Source organism: Canis lupus, chromosome 27 (genome assembly GCF_048164855.1).
Source record: "Canis lupus baileyi chromosome 27, mCanLup2.hap1, whole genome shotgun sequence".
NCBI lineage: Eukaryota > Metazoa > Chordata > Mammalia > Carnivora > Canidae > Canis > Canis lupus.
The window spans coordinates 7539696-7557367 of NC_132864.1; the positions used below are offsets into that span (position 1 = coordinate 7539696).

General features: G+C 56.8%; 1 long non-coding RNA gene across 1 annotated transcript; it reads left to right on the top strand.

Annotated features, from left to right (window-relative positions):
- Window positions 1-12214: 12214 nt before the first annotated feature.
- Window positions 12215-16052, top strand: LOC140619139 (uncharacterized). Its single transcript, XR_012019071.1, has 2 exons — window positions 12215-15603; window positions 15891-16052. It is a non-coding gene; the product is annotated as an uncharacterized lncRNA (long non-coding RNA).
- Window positions 16053-17672: the final 1620 nt, after the last annotated feature.

Genomic DNA, 17672 nt, shown 5'->3' on the forward strand with positions numbered 1-17672 from the left:
TTTATTCATAATTGCCAAAACTTAGAAGCAACAAAGACATTCTTCGGTGAGTGATTGGACAAATTGAGGCACATACAGAAAATGGAATATTATTCAGTGATAAAAAGAAATGAGCTCGAGCGTATGTCATCATGGTGGTCTAAGACACCCCTTAGAGGTTTTGTCCCCCTCCAATAATGAAAATTAACAAAGATCAACAAAACTGACAAATATTTAGCTACACTAACAAAAAAGAGAAGACTCAAAATCAGAAATGAAGGAGGAGACATTACACTAGACACCTCAGCAACAGAAAGGATCATCAGAGACTATCACAAATAATGAAGGCCACCAAGTTGGATAACGCAGAAGAATGGATAAATTCCCAGAAACACACAACCTACCAAGGTTGACTCAAAAAGAATTTAAAACTACGAACAGATCAATAATAAGTAAAGAGATGCAATCACTGATCAAAAGCCTCTCAACACAGAGAAGCCCAGGACCAGATGACTTCACTGGTGAATTCTACCAAACATTTAAGGAGGAATTAACACCAATCTTTCTCAAATTCTTACCAAAAATTCAAGAGGAGGAAACACTCCCAAACCCATCTTACAAGGCTGGCATTCCCCTCACCAAATGCAGGCAAGGACAGGACAAGGAAACTATAGACCAAGATTCCTGATAAACACGGATACAAACTTCTCAACAAAGTGTTAACAAACCAAATCCAACAGCAAAGAATCATACATCATGGTCGACTGTGATTCATCCCAGGGATGGTTAAAAAAATACAAGTCCATAAATATGATACAGCACATTAAGAGAGCGAAGATAAAAATCACCCAATCATGTCAACAGATGCTGAAGACAATTTGGCAAGAATATAATATCCTCATGATAAAAAACCCTCAGCAAATTGGGTATAGAACATACCTCAACAAAGCAAAGGTGATATATGACAAGTCGACAGCTAATATCATATCCAATGGTGAAAGGTTAGAGCTTTTCCTCTGTGGTCAGGAACGAGACAAGAATGCTCACTCTCACCACTTCTATTCAACACAACACTGGAAAGTCCTAACCAGAGCAATCTGGCAAGAAAAAGAAACAAAAGGCATCCAAATTGGAAAAGAGAAATAACATTGTCTTTACAGGTGATATGATCTGACACATAGAAAATCTGAAGGACTCCAACAAAAAAACCTGTTGGAATTAATCAATGAATTCACTAAAGTTTCAGGACACAAAATCAACCCACAGAAATCAGTGTGTTTCTATACAGTACCAATGAAATATCTGAAAAAGAAATAAAGAGAACTTTCCCATTCACAATGGTACCAAAACCAAGAATATACATAGGAATAAATTTAACCAAAGAAGTGAAAGATCTGTGCAGTGAAAACTATAAGACCTTGAAGGAAATTGAAGGCACAAATGGAAAGACATTCTGTGTTCATGAGTCAGAAGAATATTGTTAAAATGGCCACATAACTCAGGGCCATCTACAGATTGAAGGCCATCCCTAAAAAAACTTCATGTTATTTGTTCACAGAAACAGAAAAAAAAAATCTACAGATTGAAGGCCATCCCTAAAAAAACTTCATGTTATTTGTTCACAGAAACAGAAAAAAAAAATCCTAAAACTTGTATGGAACAACAAAAGACCCCTAAAAGCCAAAGCAATCCTGAGAAAAGAACAGAGCTGGAAGCATCACACGTCCCGATTTCATGTATAACACAAAGCTGTAGTCCTCAAAACAACATGGTCCTGACATGAAATTCAACACATTCACCAATAGAATAGAGAGTCCGAAATACACCCTTACATATACAGTCAACCAATATTTGAAAAGGGAGCCAAGACTGCTCAATAGGGAAAGGATGGTCCCTTCAGCAGTGCTGGGAGAGCTGGACAGCCACATGGAGCATGAAATTGGATCCCAGCTTATACCACTCACCAAATACCTTGAATTTCCTTAATGATGCATAATACCTGAAGCCAAGGAACTCCTAGAAGAGAACACAGTAGAGAAGCTCTTTGACATTGGTCTTGGAGATGATGCTTTGGATAAGCGAAAATTAAAAAGCAGGATTACAGCAAACTAAAAAGCTCTGTACAGCAAAAGAAAATCCACAAAGTGCAAAGACAACCTACAGAACAGGAAAAAGTATTTACAAATCATACATCTGATGGGGGGTTAATATATCTAAAGAACTCATACAACTCATTGCCAAAAAAAGAAAACCAACTAAAAATTGGGCAGAAGAAGCAATAAACCCTTTTCCAAAGACCACATCCAGATGGCCAACAGACACATGAGAAGATGCTCAACATCGCTCATCATCAGGGGGATGCAATGAGATGTCCCCCACACCTGTTAGGATGGCCACTGTCAAAACCGGTGGGGATAGCAAGTGTGTTGACCATGGGGTGAAGAGGGGCCCCGGTGTACTCCTGCTGGGAGCTGAAACCGCTACTGCTACCATCGCAGTGGAAAATGATGGAGGGTCCTCAACAAATTAACAATAGAACTACCACATGGCCCAGCAATCCCAGTTCTGGGCGTGTTTCCAGGGGAAATGAAACAGGGTCTCAAAGAGATATCTGCACCCCCACGTTCATGAAGCATTACTCCCAGTAGCTGAGACACCTGTGTCCACGGATGGATGATGGAGAGACAAGATGTGGTATGTGTGCTATGGAAGGTTATTCAGCCTTGAGAAAAAAAGAAAACGATGCCACTCCCACCACACGGATGGACACGCAGGGCGTTGCGGCAAATAAAATAAGTCAGAGAAAGACAAATACTGTATTACCTCCCATATATGTGGACTCTTAAACCCCATCCACCCTCCAAAAACAAAACAAAACGAAACAAAAACTCAGAAGCAGCGAACTCAGAGGCAGAATGGTGGTTACCAGGGGCTCCCGGGCTGGGATGCGGGGAGAAGTTGGTCAAAAGGGCAACCTTCCAGTTATAAGACAGCCCAAGGAGCTGAGGTGAAGCAAAATCATAGTTAATACTATATAATAAACTTGTGAGTTGGTTGGAAGAGAGTAAATGGTACATGGTCCCCCCCACAGTCAATGGGAACACTGGGCTATGTAAGCGAAAGCGAACCCTTCCAGCAAAGTGTTTCACCTCGCACGTGATTCTGACTCATTAAAACTGGAAAAGGAAGAGACGCGGAGGAACGTGGGAGCAGGTCACTCAGGGAGGGCAGCCCGACCGCATGGCTGCAGCCACAGGATGCGACTGTCTCTGTTGCCGGGGGTGGACGATGAACGGGGTCTCCAGGGCGGCGCGAGTGCTCCTTGTGAGGCCATCATCAAGGACCCCCTCTAGTACACACCGGTGTCCCAGCACGCCCGCGGGATGTCGGGAAACCGTGGGCTCTGGGGGGCGACCTGTCCTTGTAGGTGCAGTGGTAACTATGTCCTGATGGCGGGGATGCTGACGACGGGGAGGCTGTGCCCGGGGAGGGAGGACGTGGGAACCTCCGTACCTTCCTTTCGACTTTGCCGTAGACCCAAAACTGATTTTTAAAAACTTAATTATTTTTAAATAACGACTCACTTTTCATTTAAATACGTGAAATGCCTCCAAACAGCCCTGTTATTAAAAGCTACACAAACACAACCACCGCCAAGGCTCTGACTCAGGCTCCCATCTGACGGCAAGGAGGAAGGCTGAAACATGTCAAAGGCCAGGCCAGCCCCCAGTGGTGACTGCCATGTGATCAGGAGTCTGAAGGAGACTGAACAGGACGCCTGGTCATGGGGGGGTCCCTCTGCCTCTATAAGTCACCTCCTGGAAACACTAACCAAATTCTCAACAGCAGCCTCTCCCCTCCCCAGGAGGGCCATGCGTGCAGGGCCCCCCGGCCTTCCTCTCCCTGGCTGTGTCTGAACGGGCACAGTCCCCCTGATGACACAAGCCTTGAGCCAGACTGGCCAAGGCCAGGGCGACCTTTCACAGCCTGCAAAACCCATGAGGAATTCAGGGGACAGAGGATGGGTGGATGAACCTCTGGAGACATGTGAAATCTGAGGTCCTGCCTCCATCCTGCCTGAGTCAGTCTCTGTTTCCACAAACTCCCCTCCCACCCACACCACCCCCGCCGTGACCCCCACAACGGCACGGTATTTGAGAAGCCCTGCTTTGCAAGACAGATGTCCCAGGACCTCTAAGGAGCCTGAGGTCCTGATGGGAGGCTGGTGGCCCTGGGGAAAGGGAGGTGAGGGCTTCCAGCACCCCCTCACCCCCATCCCCATCAAGGTGGACCTTGTTGGGACTCTGAATCTGCAGGGTGAAAGGGTCATTACAGTCAGGGGCTGCACTGCCCCAGGAGGGAGGCACGCGGTAACTGACCCGACCTCGTCCCCAGGTGCCTGATGATCAGGGGACGGACAGGACGGCAGGACACGCCAGTGCCCTCTACCCTCCACCCTCCGCCCTCAGCCCTTCTGGCGAAGCAGCCCAGCCAGGCTGTGGGAGTTGGTGCCTGCGGGAGGTGGGGCCCAGGGCCAGGGGGAGACGCTGTCACAGGAGGACCCTGGCAGTTCTGCACCAGCTGACGGAAGACGGAGCCGGCTGCTCATCGTGCTCCTCTTGAGCCCCCAGCCCCACTGGGCTCCTGCTCTGCACACTGGCCTCCCACAGGCCCGGCTCACCCTGCAGCTCGGGACCCGCTGCAACCCTGCTGGCCCCCGAGGCTCGCAGTACAAGCCTCCACGTAAGTGAACCTGCTCCGTGGAACCAACGTGACCCGTGGAGGTGTCTGTGCCACCATCCCCCGCGACCTCCTGCCTCCATCTCCTTCTCAGGGTCAGGGGATGGGCCTCCTTCCTCTAAAGACCCCCAGACACACACAGCTGGTGGTCCTGCTAGGGGCTCGGGTATCCAGGACCTGCCTCTGGAATCGGGGCCTCCAGAGCCTGAGAAATGCACCCTGCTTCCCTCCCTTGGCCTTTCAGAGAGAATCAGAAACATGACTTTCATTTTAGAAATTAATATTCAAAAAAAGAAATTAATATTCATTAAAAATCTAATAATATGGATTTATGATTGCATTAGAGGAGAAATTAAGGGAATAAATAATCTAAAGTCTAAAGACTGCAATGTCCTTAAGCAGAAATCTGTCCAGCTTGATTTTTATGCTTCCTAATGACTTATTTAAATAAAGATGCTCAGCCACCTGAGGTCTTCTCTGCAAACCCCAAGTGTAGCGCCCCAGCCCCTCAACTGGGTGGGGGCTCTCACAGGTAGCACTGGGCAGGAGGCAGGTGGGACACAGTTCCCACCCCCCAGGAGAGTCGGTTCCTGAGGCATGAAGATCAGGTGACCCTCGAGGGCTCCCAGGCAGGCCCCCAAGGATGTTCTGGGGCCCTCACCTGAGAACCCTCCCCAGACCCCTTCTCCCCACCCCTGTGGGGCCTCTTCCAAGCTGCAGCGCTCCTGGCCTGGTCAACAGAGCTCACAGATCATCCCAGCCTCTAAGCTGCCCTGGGGTCACCGTGAGCAGCCGGGAGTGGGTGCTGGGATCACTTCCTGGAGGCATCTGGGGCTCCCTCCTTGCCTCGGCCTCCAGGTGGATGGGCTACCCCCGGGGAACAGGATTGACTCCCCGCAGGGCATGCAGGCTGGTCTGGGGGCCCCTCCTGAGACCTGGACTGGGTCCTGCCATCTCTGCGTCTGTCTACCTGCCAGCACAGGGAGCAGCGTCAGCTTCCTGAGCACCTGCCCTATGCACCTAAGCCCATTCTCTGCCCAGATACCTGCCCCCAGGTCTCCGTCCTGCCATAGGTGTGAGGCCGAGGGGGGGCTGCCCGAGGGACAGGGTTCCCTAGGCCTCCTCCCTCCCCTTCCCTGCATGTGATACAGGGATTAGGAGGCTGGGGTTGACCTGGGCTCTGGAATCAGAAACCAGCTGGATGCCATTCCTGCAGGCAGAGACATAGTCTGAGTGTGACAGCAGGGGACACATCAGCCTCCCTCCCAGGAGACCTCGGGCCCCAGGCCTGCTCCCCATCAAATCGGGGCTCAGACCCCCGAGGGCAGCTCTCCTGGGGCCTCACCTGGGGGCGTGGTGTATGGAGGGAGCCTCTGCTTCTGGGAACCTCCCCTGGGGAATCTCACCTGGGGGTTCTCAGAGGCCTGAAATGTGGGAAGGGCCTGAACCCTCCTGGCTGCTCCTGAGAAGCAGGGAGGAACATCTGGGACTCCACAGGCCTCTCAGTGACCACTGACCCCAACTCACTCCCCATCTGTCAGGCTCGGTGTTGGGGTTCAGGGGCCCGGTCACTGCAGTGACTGGTGAGGCCAAAGACCCATCCTCAGGGCTCATGAGGAGCGCTCTTGCCTTGCTGCCTGGGCTCAGCGGCTCGGGCCCAGGTGGCCTTGCCATCACAGGACAGTGGACAGGGGACAGTGCAGCTGAGGGCGGAGGGCCGGCACCTGGCCCAAGGCTCAGGTAAGAGGCGGGGCTGTTCCTTGCTCATGTGGGGCAGGAAATACTCATCCTCTCCCCCTCTGAGTCCCGGCTGAGGCCTTCCTGAAAGGCAGATGAAGCAGAGAGCAACCAGGAAAGCTCAAGAACACTCGTGCAGACAGCCAGGTACACGGGGTGGCAGAGGAGTGACATGGGGGCCACGGCCTGGGAGAGGGCAGGGCTGTGGGCTCCGGGGACTGCGTGTGGCCTCAGGGAGGAAGAGCTGGTAAAAGCGTGGTGGTGGGAGGAGCCTGTCCAGTTGGCTTGGAGGGAGCTCCAGGCTCCTCCTCTGTGGCTGGTGGATCTCCTTGTGAGGACACTACCCAGGACCAAGGACCAGCAGGCTCCTTGGGGAGGATGTGTGTCCAGGCAGACGACAGGAGCGCAGAGACAGCCAATACCTGGGTCAGCTGCCTCTGCGTGCTGGCAGCTCCAGTGACCCGCGTCCCAAAGTAGCCGATGTCGTCATCCTTCTGGGACCAAAGAGGTTTGTCTGAAAAGGGACCGAAGGCAGGACTGGGTCCTGGACCCGATAGCAGCAGGACACCTGCCCAGGGACAGTCCTCGGGAGCAGAGGACACCTGCTGACCAGCTGCTGTGCCCTGGGAGGAGAAGTGGGCTCCACGGAGGAACCTCCCTGCAGCACGGGCTGGATGTCAGCCCTATCAGGATGCTGCTCGGGAATCGGAGCCCCCTACGCCACAGGTCAGAGCCCAGCTGCAGATCGCAAGTCCAGTCCCGGATCCCCAGGGCCTCAAGGTGGAAGGAGAAAACTGGATCTTGACAGGCTTTCTAAGTCCTAGATCTACCTTCTCCTGATTTTGTTCATTCTGCTCAGTTAGAGGAGTCAGGAAGTCTCCTTTGTAGGCCAGTTTGCATTGGGTTTTCTGTCTCTTGCACTTGGAGGAGCCTAGAAGGATTTATTCCAAAGTTATCCAGGCGCTACATCCATGTCGCCCTGTGTTTTCCCCACAGCACCCTGCCTGGGCCAGCTCCCAGTCCAGAGGAGAGCAGGGTGGGGCGAGCAGTCCTAGGATCTGCGACTTCAGCAGCACTGCCGGGTTGACCCCGTGTCCTCACAGGGAGCTGCCCAGCACTCGGCAGCCTGAGCTGAGCTCAGCTTGGGATCTGTGAGGACCTCAAACCATCTTTCTTCATGCACAAAAGGTAGAGAGGCAGGCCGGGCGGGTTCCCACTGAAACGGGCTGGGAATAAATCATGTTTCTTCCTCTGCAGCAGAAGCATCCTACCTATGCAAGGAGCTCAGGCCAGAGGGAATGGAGCCGACAACACTGCTGCCCCTGCACAGAGGTGGGGGTGTGGTGGGAGACTGGGTCACAGGCTGACCAGCGGTGGAGAATTTTCCACAGCAAACTCACTCACTCTGCCAGAGGAACTGCCCGGAAGATTGGCCTAGGCTCTTCAAGCCTAGCTGACACACACTCCAGACTCCAGACTCCATCAGAGCAACCAATATTCCCTTCAGGACAGAGGTGTACACTTTCCCCAAGAATCAGGGCCACCTGTTCAGCTTTCACCCCGAAACCCAATTGATCTGTCTCTCACTTTCCAGCTCCCCATAGTGCTTCTCCAGCAGGACACAGGGACCCAGTACTGCAGCTTTAGCAGGAGCAGAGCCAGGCTGAGCCTGTGTTCAAAGGGGTGGGTTTATCCGCTGTGCTAAGAGGGGACTGGTGCCCACGCCTGAGACCGTCTCACGTCTACACATCTAGACTGGTTAGCGATGAGTGGGATCACGGAATGAGGTGCCAGTGTCACGACACTCCCAAGAAGCTGTCTTCTGAGGTCCTAGCGTGGATGACAATTCTGTAGGAGGCGCCTGTGGTTTCCAATTGACATGGAAGCCCATGACACTTATGCCCCTTTCTTCTCTTTTGTAAAATAGTAACTGAATAACCACAAAGAGCTCAGCGCCCTGCTGGAAAGAGAGGCTCTATGATGCTCACCCAACCTTCTCCTAGGTCTGCGACTGCAGAAAAAGGAAAAGATGCTTTTCTCACCTAAGTACTCGGTAGAAGGTGATAAACCCAGGCAGGCATTATCCATCAGAGTAGTCTTCCCCTGTGGCATCTGCATTAGATTTTATTATCCACCCACCAGTCATTCCATACATGTTCTTGAGCACTTACTGTATACCAGGCTCTGGGCTAGGTACAGTCTTTTTTTTTTTTTTTTTTTTTTTAAAGATTTTCCTCATTCATTCATGTGTGTGTGAGAGAGACAGAGAGAGAGAGAGAAAGAGAGAGAGGCAGAGACACAGGCAGAAGGAGAAGCAGGCCCCATGCAGGGAGCCCGATGTGGGACTCGATCCCAGGACTCCAGGATCATGCCCTGGGCCAAAGGCAGGCGCTAAAACGCTGAGCCACCCAGGGATCCCGTTAGGTACAGTCCTTGATCAGACTGTGTGGTCCAGGAGAGTGTCATGGAAATAGACTGAACAGTCAGAACTCCCAGGTTTTGGCCACAGAAACACAATTCCAAATGCCAGAGGTCAAGGGGTGGGTGTTGGTCAAGGATCAAGAAGGCTTCTGAGCTGGTTGTTCTGTGTGTGCCCCTCCTCTGCTGCTCTTCGTTCTTCCCCACCCTGGTGTGCCCAGGGAGGCCCGTCCCCACCATGCCTGAAAGCAGTCTGTCAGCTCCTGGTGGGCTTCAGCCAGTTGGGGGAGTTGGCAGGAGACTGGAGGGCAGGAGGAGAGGGGGGTTGGGGCATTTCCGCTTCCGTCCTCCTGGCCTGTGGCTCTGGCAGAGGCCGCAGTTCTCCTGCCCACAGGCCACTCCCCCAGGCTACAGCTCTCCCTGGCTCCGAGAAAACTTGCTTCCTCCCTTGTTATTCAGACAAGCCCAGGGCAAAGACTCCCCGTTCTTGCGAGGCCCAGAGATGCTCTTCCTGTGGGTTCCCTTCACTTGCCTGCACCTCTGAGGATCATTTAGACTCTTCAGTCCTCCAGGTAGGGTGTGTCATCTGGTCCCACCTGGAGCCTACCTGAGTCAGGTGAGCCAGCACGCTACAGGAAGCAGACAGGCGTGAGCTTCTGGAGCAGCAGACACCAGACAACTGAACACCACTGTGTCCCCTTCACTCTCTGCTCTAACTTTATTCCCTCCCATGGTGGACCAGCATCTCCAGGAGGCAGGAAACATGGGAGTCTACGGACCCTAAGCCTCATGTCATGGAGCCGTGACCACTGGAGAAACGTAGACTGTGTCTGTTCCACCTGGAAAATCTCAGGGAAGGACTCTGATTGGCTTGGCTTCTGTCCGGTGCCCATTATGGATAAACGAATGGTGGCCATGAAGGTTGGCTCATGTGTCCACGGTGAGATGTTCATAGGATGTGGCAGGGGCACGACTAGGATACAGTCACGTTTGTATCCTCAGTGCCTGGTACAGTGAGCGCCCATCAAATGCTTACTGCTTGATTGCACGAGTCCGTGAGTGACGGGGAGAAGCACCTACTGCCGAGAGCAGGCTGCTCACCCAGCTGGGCAGAGGCTCCCCTGATGGGGTGATGCCTGGACGGGATCTTACAGATGAGTAGTGGTTATCCGTGCAGAACAGTGGAGTGAGAAAAGGAGATGGAACAGAATCCTGAGAAAAGGAACAGAAGTGTGAACCCAGAGGAAAATGGAGGTAGTTTTGTTTTGCTGCAGAACGGACGGATTTTGTGGCAAAGAGAAAAAAAAAAAGATCACAAGGACGTAGAAGCTGCATGTAAAATGCACCGGAGAGCAAGAACTTTCTCCTTTGAAGAGAAAAATGGGAGAAACGGAAGGATCACCATGCCCTCTGTCAAGGCCAATGTCTGGGTAATGGATCCCAGAGGGGCAGTGGGGCTCTGGCCTCATTTCCAAGGGAAAGATAAATGGGACCAGGTCAGGGCAGCACCTCCAGGGTGTTGAGGTTAAAAGCTGGAACTCCAGACCTTGCCTACCTGGGCATCAGTCCAGGCTCTGACACTTATTATAGGAGTGAGGCCTTGGGGTGGTCCTTGGGGCACAGAGAAGCAGACAGTGGCCACGGGATGCCATGTGGCTGAGTGTGCCCCACTCCAGCATCAACGGATTCCACAGATGGGGCTTTGAGGTCAGGTAGTTCTGCTTCCCCAGGTCCCCCAGCCACGCTGGAGCCTCTCCCTGGGAAGGGGAGCTTCCTTCCATGAGACTCGGATGCCTCAATGCAAGGTCCCTGAGGGTCTGGCCTGGACAAGGGTCAGGGAGTGACCCGCAGGCCATACAGAGCCCTGAAGCTCCTTCAACTGGACACATGGCAGCTGTGCCATGCTGGGCGGGAGTAGTGGCCACAGGAAGCAGGAGGGAAGCTGACCCAGGAGAGAAGGCTGTTCGCGCGGCCAACAGCAAGGGTGTGACCCTTCCTGAATATGCTCCTGGGAGCACCTGCATTCCCGGCCCAGGTCCAGGTCTGTGCGCCTCCTCACAGAGATGGTACGGCAAGCCCCAGCACTCCTTGTGCAGAGACAAAGAGCTCTCTCATCACACCATTCCTGTCCAACACTGGCTCGGTGCCCGGGAACCCTCGGTCTGAAGGGGAGTCTGGTGGGAAAGTATGTGCTGTGCGAGGACGCTCCGGAGCAAGTGCGTTCTATGGTAACTCGATGACGTACCACCCGGCCAGAGGCAACGTGCCCCTACGTCCGCTCAGCCAGAGCCTCTGTGCTCTCTGTCAGGAATGGCTGCGGAACCACCGGGTCACCGTGTGACTCGCTCTTGGAGCTGGCATGTCTGTGCCGGCAGCAGCTGACGCAGAACGCGCCCGTGGGCTACAGAGCCTCGGAGAGATGCCTGCTTAGAGCCTTCTCATGCTCTCCTTACCGCAGACAGATGGAGGAACCACCACTGGAGCGGATCTGCCCCATGAGTGGTCCCTGAGATCCTCCCTGGAGGTCAGCCCCCCGGGTGACTCACCTGGCCTGGGAGGTGCCTCCATCCCGGGCCCCAACAGCTATGGGCTCCGTGTTCCCTGGGGATCACTGAGTGCTCCGCAGAGTTAATGCAGGACTCACCTGCCGCTGCCGCTTCTCCGGTATCATCTCACCTTCCTGGAGCAAAGGTCAGACTTCCCTGGCTCTACGGCTCCAACGTCACTTCTGTTTAAACCGGAGAGAGATGCACTAGGCAGGGCATTCCTGAGGCTGCAGCTAGAGGGGGCGGGAGGCGTCGGCGGAGCCGGGCTGGGGAGCCCCGCGGGAATCTGCGGGACCAGGTCAGGCGCAGGGGGCGCCCGGTCTCGGCCAGGACGGTGCCGGAGCCTGAGCTGCCGTCCAGGCTGCGCCCAGGAAAGCAGGGCAGGAAGGCCGAGGCGCGGCCGGGGGTTGGGAGCAAAGGCCGCAGGCTGTGTGTCCTCCTCCGCATCGCGCCGGGCCGGGCCTGGGCGGGGTGTCTGGGGCGCGCACCCGGATTCTGCGGAGGACGCCCCCGGAGGCCGCGGGCACCCAGCGCTCTCCCGGGGTCTCCCCAGGGCTCGTCAGGACAGGAGCGCGAGGCCGACCTGCGAGCCCGGAAGCCCCGTGGCCTGCCGCGATTGGGCCAGGCGGGGTCACGTGGCGCCGTCCCACCCAATCAGAGGGACGGTCCGGTGTGCCCTTCCCCCCGGAGGCCGTGATTGGCTCAGGCCCTGCCGCGGGGCGCGGGGCGCGGGGCGCGGGGCGCGGGGCCGGCCCGGTCTGACGAGGGGGCGTCGCGCTCCGGGGCCTGCGAGGAGCCGCGGTCAGGTCAGGGGACGGGAGGACGCGCAGCTGCTGTCTCGTCGCCGCGCAGGGGTGAGGCGACAGACACCGGCGGCGGCTGTTTGGGGAGCCGCGCCCGCGAGGTCAGAGACTGGAGAGGGAAGTCCTGAGGCCATCGCTGGGCCCTGGATCCAGCCGCGCCTGAGTGCGCCGGGCAGGAGCGCCTCGTGGTGGGGCCTGTCCCTTGGAGCCCGAGGACCCGCCGCACCGTGGGTGGGACAGTCGGGGTCGTGCTCCTTCCAGCCGGGGCCAGAGCTCCCCCTGCGGGGCCTCAGCGTTCTGGTCCGTGGGGACCGAGGGGCGCCGCCCGCGACCTCCCGCCCTCTGCGGCCGCCTCGGCCTCTGCTGCCTCTAGGGGCTCCCCGATCCCGCGGGCGCCGCCCCCGCAGCCTCCAGTCTCCCGGCCTCTGTGACCGCCCTGCCCTCCGCAGCCCCCGGCCCGTCTAGGCTCCCTGGCCTCCCTGGCCTGTGCTGGCCAGTGCCTCCGTGGCGTCCACCCGCCCCGGGCTCCCCGGCCTCCGCGGCCTTCCTGCGGCCCCGGGAATCCCGGACGCGACGACCGCACGGGGCCGAGCGTGTCCGCAGCAGACGTGAGGTCCACGCGGCGGGAGCGCCGGGGCCGCGGACACTGCGCAGGCGCAGCGTCATGGGCGGGCCGTGGATCAGGAAATCGTGCAAGCGCCGCGGCCAGCTCACCTGGGGGCAGGTGGGCCTTCTCACCTCCTGTCCACGTGCTGCCCGCAGGAGCAGCCCCTGGAGCCCAGCAGCCAGCAGGCAGGCTGAATGTGGAGCCCGGCCCCTGGGGCGGGAGGGCTCAGCACCCATCGATCCTTACTCTTCTGGAGGCCCGGCCGGGACCCCTGCTGCCCCCGGTGTGGTCGGGGCCCTGCAGCCCGACGGGCCCGGAGCCTGTTGGGATGCAGGATCCCCGGCCCCAGCCCAGGCCGAGGAGTCGGCTTCCGCCGTGGCGCCAGCCCCGGCCCGCTGCCCTCTGAGCCACAGCGCAGGGCAGCCGCCTTCTGCAGTGGCGCGCCCGGAGGGGCGGGATGCGCCCGCCCGGCCCGGCTGCAGGGACCAGGGACACAGTTGGCTGAGAGCCTCGGGCCCCACAGTCCACGCAGGGGAGCTTAGACAGGATGCAAGCGACTTGTCTCTCACGCAAGCCGAGCGGGAGAAGTGTAGTCCAGGCTGGCTCTTCAGTTCAGGGGCGTAAGGGGAGGACGCTGCTCTATCCCGCCTCTAGGAATGTCTCAATATCGGATTCCTCCTGGCGTTCAGGGGCTGCGTGAGCTCCAGTGCCCACATCTACATTCCAGCTGCCCGGGACAGGCAGGTCGCCGTCCTGTGTGCCCCCCGCCCCGCCCCCGACATTCTGCAGCACCACCCCCCCCCAGCTTGGGGAGCAGCCTCACGCGAAGCCCCGGCAGCCGCGGCCTGCATCCTGGGAGGAGCGCTGGGAGGGCTTGGTCATCCTCCCGGCAGGGCCAGGCAGGGACCTTCTGGGGGCCCCGTGCGCCCCGCCCCCGCAGGCAGAGAGGCCACCCAGGGTCCATGGAGAGGACTCACCAGGGAGAGAAGACAGGTGGGCCACTGAGGCGCAGTCTCCCAAAACCCGGGAGATCCCTAACACCAGGAGAACAGAGGGACAGAGCCGTTTGCAATGTGACAAACACGGCTTGTTAACCTAATAGAGGCAGAGGAGGCTGCAGAATATCCAATTATGAGAGCAGGCCACGCAGCATGCAGGGTCAGGCCGCTCTCTCATTTATCGGGACAGACTCCATTAGGCCCGTTAATCTTCTTGATTAACTGTCCTGAAAGGATGCCGGTGGGGAGGGGTAGTCCCCCATGAGCCGGGGAGACAGGAAGGCAGCAGGTGGCGGCCCGCCGGGACTGGCCCTCACAGCCCCTCCACCCCCAGCCCCAAGGCCATGAGGCTGCTTCACTCTGCTCTCAGCAAGGAGTGGTCTGTGACTGGGGGCTCATCTTTGGTTTTCTCTTCATTCTCCCTGAAACGTTTTTGATGACTGGCCAGTTCCTGTCGATGCATCATGGATGGTTTTCTCTGGCACTACGGTCTCAATTTTTTTCCTGCCTCTCTGATTCCTTACAGCCCCCATCGTTGTCTCTCTCCTCGGGACCCGTCAATGCAGATGTTCCCCCAAGACTCAATTACTTGCCACCTTTTCTTTGTCAGTTCTCCCGTGGGATCCCACTTAACCCCATGGTTCAAGTATCGTGTGAATAACTCCCATCTCTGGTCCTCCAGCCCCAATTTCTCCAGAACGCCATCTACACTGAAGTTGCCATGTGACATCCCTGATAGGCTCAGGCCACAGCCAGTCATCTGACCACCCAGTACCAGCTCCTGCCATCTTATTCTAGGCAGCCCCATCCTCCCAGAACCCAGGTCCCAAATCTCGGGATCTTCTTTGATCCTTGAAATCGGCCGTGGGACCCACATCCAATCGAAGACCAAAGTGCAGGAGTCTCTTGGGTCGAACCAAGGATCAACAGAATAGGTGGCACTGACCACATTTGGTGGCACCAGGAGAGCTAGAACTGTGTTGCTTGAGTCTCAACTGGCTGAGAAGCAGAGCTGTCTCCAGCCACTGAGTACTTTTCTCTCACAAGAGACAGCCGGGTAATCCTCTCCAAAGGCCCTCCTTGGCATTCAAATACCTTAAACAAATCCCACGAAGAATGTGGTTGACGGGGCCATGCATCAATGGTTGTAGATGATCAACGCCAACACCAAGGCACACGAGAGTTGCGCACACGGCAAACAGGTATCGGGGGTGAAATGCGTCATGCATGCTCTAGAGGTGACCGCCACAAAGACAAATATGGAGCATCTTGGCAGTAAATCACGTCCCTCTTACCTGGCAGATGGCTGAGATAAAGCAGGTGCCACCGGGCTACATCAGTTTTGCTGGAGCATCTCCTGTAGCTAAGAAGTAACCAGAGTGTAGAGCTTGGCAGACCAAGCCGACTGTCAGGCTGCACATCCAGACACGGCCCCTCCCTCGGCCGGCAGGAGTCCACCTGTGTGCAGGCTGTTGGTGCTGGGAGGTGGGGGATACATCTCCTCAACCACCAGTTTCAAAGGCGGTGACCACCCCCACCACGAAAAAATAAACTGCTCCGGATGCACGCAGAGGGCAGAGCCATGTCCAACAGTGGAGCCCACGTCCCACAAGCAAGAGCTTTACTGGCCTCCGTAGAGAATAATGTTTATTTCCGCATTCGAACGGTCAATTCCTCATGGAGAGTCCATGTTGAAGTTTCCAAGTCAAAGGGCAAGCACCTCATCCACCACGGAGAGAGACCCTGACCCTGTGCCAGCCTCGCGGGGAGCAGAGGTGCAGCAGTGGAGGGAGGGAGGCTGCTTCCCGGGGGCCGTGATGGGAGCTGACGGGCACAGGGTATGGGATGAGCTCACGGCTGCTCTGGGCAGTGAGATCCGGCTGTGGGGGTGAGGGGCGGGGGCTCAGACAGGGGAGCCAGGCCTCCTGCTGGGGGCGGGGGCTGGGGACACTGGGTGGCCCTGAGCTAGGCTGTGGTGAGGGAGGGACAGGGTCCTCCTTGGCCAGGCCACCTCGGGTGGGGGGAGGCCAGCTCACAGGGCCGTGCTGCCTCCTCACACCAGGGAAGAAGAACGGATGCGCTCCCTGACCCGGAAGGCCCTTCTGCCCCCATGGGCTGCCCTCGAAGGTGTCCGGAGGCCAAGAAAGCCTAAGAGGGCCATAGCCACTTGTCAGATCAGTTCACGGTGTTTGGAATGGATTACAGAATAATTGTCTTATCGATATGCTGGTGGCATATTTACTGCTTTTGCTCTCAGATCAGAAGAGACACAGTGTGACTAAAGTAACTTTAATTATGTTAGGGCTTGGGAAATTGAAAAGTTGCTAGCGTTTTAAATATTTTAAATTCTGTAACATGGAAATGACCATCCACGACCAAATCTCAGCCCAGTGGGACCAGTGCCCCCAGTGCCCCAGTCTGTCCTCACAACTCAGGCCCCTTCTCTGCCCGCACCCAGCTCCTGGGCAAAGGTCCCCTGTGCATTCCCGTCCCTCAGCTGCAGGCTGGGCTTCCCACATCCCACATACCTCCCCCCACCCCCGCCCCATTCTGGAAGGTCTCATCTCAGCTATCATGCCCACGAGCGTCCCTGTCCTGAATGTTCACAACAGCCTCCGGGTGCCCTGTGAGGACCCACCTCCCCCCTTCTTGGCCCTGTGGTTTGGGGGTGCTGAGTGCACCCCAGAGCCAGGATGGACCGTGGGACTCAGGCGCTGGTGAACTGGTCACTTGCATTCTGCGTGACTGGTGCAGGGGTAGGCCCGGGACCCGACGCGAGCCGCCGGCCTCCAGGCTCGGACCTCTGTCTAAACAGGTGGGAGGGAGGGTGTTCCCGGGTCACCAGGAGGCAGGTCCATGTGAGCATGAAGCCGACAGGGCACACAGGGATGCAGGATGCAGGAGGAGCCGGGCCCCCTGGCCTAAGCAATTCTAGACTCCCTCCTGGACTCTGGGACTACCTGTGTGCATCAGTCCCCCCTTTTCTTCAGCTAGTTTGTGTTGGCTCTTCTGTCACCTGCAGTCAGCGGAGCCCTCATGATAGGAGGTCAGGGACCCTCGGGTGGAGCCCCTCCCCAGGAGGACCAGCCCCGGGGCACCTCAGGGAGTTCTTCCCTGATTGTGGAGAGGGTTGAGGGTGAGTGTGTGTGTGTGTTTCCCTACACTCCCCGGCCCACCCAGGCCTAGGGCTGTCTCACCCACGGAGGCCACAGCACCGGGGACTCGTCTGCCCAGTGGTGCCTTCTGGCTGGCTGGGAATCTGCAGGAGGCTGGGGGGGTTGTCAGTGGGGCTGGGTGTCGGGGTTGAGGGGGATCTCTGCAGAGGCTCCGGCACAGCCTGTCGGTCCCGCGGGCAGCTCTCCGGGGCCCTGACCTGAGCCTGGCAAGGCAGGAGGCAGCAAGGGGAAGGAGGTGAGAGCCCGGATTTCCTGCTGCTGCTACAGCTGGATTCAGGGCTGCGCTGTGACCAGGACCCTCTCTTCCCTCTGGACGAGTCAGGAGGTCATTTGAAAAATCAGAACCACCTTGTCTTCCTATTTGCAAACAGAGGATTCTAAGCACTGTCTCCTCCGGTCTGGGGGTGGGGAGGTCTGGGGAGGGGGAGGGGATGTCTACCCAAAGTAAGTGTTCAGGAGGCTGGCTCAGCTGGCGTGGCAGAGAAGCCCCACTCGGCCAGCACCCACGGGAGAGCGCTGTGGATTGTAGCTCCCTGACTCTGGGCGGGCAGCTGTGACCAGAGGTCGGGACCTAGGATCACGGAGCCCGAAAGCACAAGGGGAATCACAGTGATGCGGTCTTTAGCAATCCTTAGCAACTGGTGTTTGTGGTGAGGAGGGTGGTTATG